Below are 1078 nucleotides of genomic sequence, written 5' to 3' on the forward strand. Positions count from 1 at the left end.
TATATAAACTAATATCTAAATAATGTCTAAATAACATTAAAGTCATGAAAAAATTAAATACATGGAAATATGGGAATGATGTAGTCACTGAAACATGACACACATGAAAACTTTTAATATTAAACATTTCAGCAGAAAATGTAAATGAGCAAAACATTTTTTAGACGATGTGGAATATATTAAGTCAAGCATGTTCAAACTTTTGATGAACAGTGTATGTACGTTTAATTTATTTTTAGTGTAAATTAATATGATTCAAACATATATTCAATATAAAAGACCTTCTCTAAATAAAGTGTAGAAAATACTCATAACCTAAAATGTTTATATATTAATTTTAATTTGTTTAATTTAATATAGTTCCATTACCGTTACTATTGTTTTAGTGTATTGCCTTTTATCTTTACAGTATTTATTAATCAATGTTAATGATAATGTTCACTTATACTAATATACTTGTAACATTGTATAAAAAATTAATAAAAAAAAAATGGTTTAAAATGTATTTTGAACAAATTGTAATTAACAACGGCCAATAGTATTTTAAAATAACATGAACCTAGATTATTAAATACTTTAAAAATTGTCTTTAATTTTTAGTTCATGAATTATTTGATTAATGCATTAACACATTCAGCCTTATTTTAAAACATTTTCATACATGCATTATATTTTTTACAAATAATATACAGAATTAAAATGCATTTATTTTGAATATATTTATTTTGAAACCTGATTCAGAATATATTTTTTTATAATTATTATTTAAAGAAAAATAATTAATATTATCAATTAATTTTTTCCATTTCAATAATTCATATAGACTGATACTGATAAAATTACAATATGCTGTCTAAAAGGCTGCACTGTGTAGAGGCATGTGTTAAGTGTGTGTGTGTGTGTGTGTGTACAGGTATATATGGTTTATGAGGACACAAATGTGTATAATGACATCTGTCTATCTCTCAGCTACAGTTGGTGAAAGAGCAGCAGTGAATCATCAGACAGAAGAAACTCCAAACATACCAACACACCCGCCAAAACACACACACACACACACACACACAAACACACACAC

Source organism: Sinocyclocheilus anshuiensis, unplaced genomic scaffold, assembly GCF_001515605.1.
Source record: "Sinocyclocheilus anshuiensis isolate Anshui unplaced genomic scaffold, SAMN03320099.WGS_v1.1 scaffold91, whole genome shotgun sequence".
Classification (NCBI taxonomy): Eukaryota; Metazoa; Chordata; class Actinopteri; order Cypriniformes; family Cyprinidae; genus Sinocyclocheilus; species Sinocyclocheilus anshuiensis.